At 43.9% G+C, this 2,287-nt stretch overlaps 1 protein-coding gene and 1 long non-coding RNA gene across 8 annotated transcripts in view; one reads left to right on the top strand and one right to left on the bottom strand.

Annotated features, from left to right (window-relative positions):
- Positions 1 to 2,287, top strand: part of Cacng7 (calcium voltage-gated channel auxiliary subunit gamma 7) — a 31,856-nt gene that overhangs the window by 24,547 nt on the left and 5,022 nt on the right. The window lies entirely within an intron of this gene.
- The window catches only part of LOC116101515, a 34,957-nt gene that overhangs the window by 5,124 nt on the left and 27,546 nt on the right, over positions 1 to 2,287 (bottom strand). For all 6 annotated transcript variants that reach the window (XR_004122861.1, XR_004122862.1, XR_004122863.1 and 3 more), the window contains one exon: positions 915 to 1,028. This is a non-coding gene — a long non-coding RNA (uncharacterized LOC116101515). The remainder of the gene's footprint in view (positions 1 to 914; positions 1,029 to 2,287) is intronic.

Here is a 2,287-nt window from a genome sequence, read left to right on the forward strand (position 1 = left end):
TGAGAGCAAGCTTGCTTTTGTCACTGAGTGTGGAGTTATTATTATTGTTATATATGTGTTTGTGTGAGTGCAAGCTTGTTTTTGTCACTGAGTGTGGAGGTCAGAGAACAACTTTCAGAAGTGTCTCTGCATCATGAGTCTTAGGGTTAGGTTTAGGTCATCAAGTTTGTGTGGCACGTTGACTCAATGAGCCATTTTATTTATCCAATTAAAAAAATGTATCTGTTGCTGCAATGTGAATCATTTTGTAGTGTGCTTGTCTAGCATTGGTGAGCCTGGTTTCCCTCCCCAGCAATGCATAAGGCAGGCATAGCAGTGCATGCTTGTCATCCAAGGAGGTGGAGGCAGGAGGATCAGTGCAGTTAAGGTCATATTTAGCTACATAGCAAGTTCTACCCAGTCTCCGGTAGATGGAGACCATATTTCAAATAGAAAAATAATCTGTATAGAATTTGGCATATATAAAGAGATCCTTCGTTAAATAAGTATATATTTAAATACACAACACAAACATATACACACAAAATTGGAATCAGACTCAACTTAATTCTGTGAGTTTGAAGCCAACCAGGACAACTAATTCCAGGAATGCCGGGGCTACAAAGAGAGACTCTGTCTCAAAAAAACCAAACCAAACCAAACAAAAAAGACCCAACCAACTATGAGTTGGCCTCTGAGTTGCTTCTGAGTGCTGGGATGAAAGGCTTGTGCCACTAAGCCCAGCCTTTTGTTTTGTTTTTCAAGACAGGCTTTCTCTGGGTAGTCCTGGCTGGGGAACTGGAGCTAGCTCTGTAGACCAGGCTGACCTCAAACTCAGAGATGTGCCTACCTCTGACTCCCAATTGCTGGGATTAAAGGCGTGCGCCACCACCTCCTGGGTATACTTTCTTATTTTTGGACAAAAGGACACTTACTGTCCTTGGCTGGTGTCCTTGGCTTTGGAGAAAGTGCTTCTTCAGGGAGTTGAAGCAGGTGTGGTGGCATGCTTATGAGAGTTGGAGGCAGGGGATCCATGGCTTGAAGTCAGGCTGTGGGGCACAGCAAGGGTTAACAACAACAACAATAAAAGATGGAAGGAGGGAGGGAGGGAAGGAAGGAGGGAAGCAAGAGAATGAAAAGTTACTGGGATTGTTCTCCACTCTGGCTTTTTGCTTATTTATTGTTGTTGTCATTTGCTTGCTTTGGTTTGCTTTGCTTTTGAGACAGAGTTTGCTGTGTAGCTTAGGCTGTCTTCAGCTCTCCCTCTCCCTATTCAGCAAGCTTTCCGCCATCACACCTGGCTTTGGGTTTACTCTTTGAATGTATAAAATGCTAACATAATTCCAGGGATCAAAATCATGCAAACTTGTGTGCTTCCCCCGCTCCTTGTTCTACCTCCTCCCTGATGCAATCAGCCTCTCTTGTTTGTCAGCTTCCCTCCTCATGCTTATTTTTGCAAAAACAAGCAGACGCACGTGGGGTTTTTTCCTCCCATTTCAACACTGAGAATTGAATTTAGGGCCTCACACATATGCTAAACAAGTCTTTTCCACTTCCACATCCCCTGCCCCTTACTGGGGAATTCTAGGCAAGCATTCTACCATAGAGTCATACTCCTAGCCCCATTCTCTCTCTCTCTTTTTTCCTTTGTTATTTTGACAATGGTTTTACTAGGTTGCTCAAATTGGCTTTGAACTCACAGTGGATCAGGCTAGCCATGAACTTTTTAAAAAATGATTTATTTCTTTTCTTTATATACACTGTAGCTGTCTTTAGACACACCAGAAGAGGGGATTGGATCCCATTACAGATGGTTGTGAGCCACCATGTTGTTGCTGGGAATTGGATTCAGGACCTCTGGAAGAGTAGTTTGTGCTCTTAACTGCTGAGCCATCTCTCCAGCCCCTAGCCACGAACTTTTAAATGTGGGTCCTGTGTAAGAGCAGTAAGTGCTATTGAACACTGAGCCATCTCTTGAGCCCTCCTAGTGTATTCTTTTTAAAAATTTTTTTATTTACTAATCATTCCATTTGTTTGCATCTCAAATGATATCCCACTTCTTGGTTTCCCCTACACCCATCCCCCATCTGCCCACCCCTTTACCTGTATGAGGTGTTCCCCCCCCCCATCCACCCTCTCTCACCCCTCCTGTATTCTTTTATTTGGGTTTTTTTCCAAGACGGGGTTTCTTTGTGTAGAGCTGGCTGTTCTGGAACTTTATAGACCAAGCTGACCTCAAACTCTACCTTCCGAGTGCTGGGATTACCACCTAGCACCTGTATTCTTTTGGGGGAAAAAATGGGGGGGG

Source organism: Mastomys coucha, unplaced genomic scaffold (genome assembly GCF_008632895.1).
Source record: "Mastomys coucha isolate ucsf_1 unplaced genomic scaffold, UCSF_Mcou_1 pScaffold21, whole genome shotgun sequence".
Taxonomy (NCBI): Eukaryota; Metazoa; Chordata; class Mammalia; order Rodentia; family Muridae; genus Mastomys; species Mastomys coucha.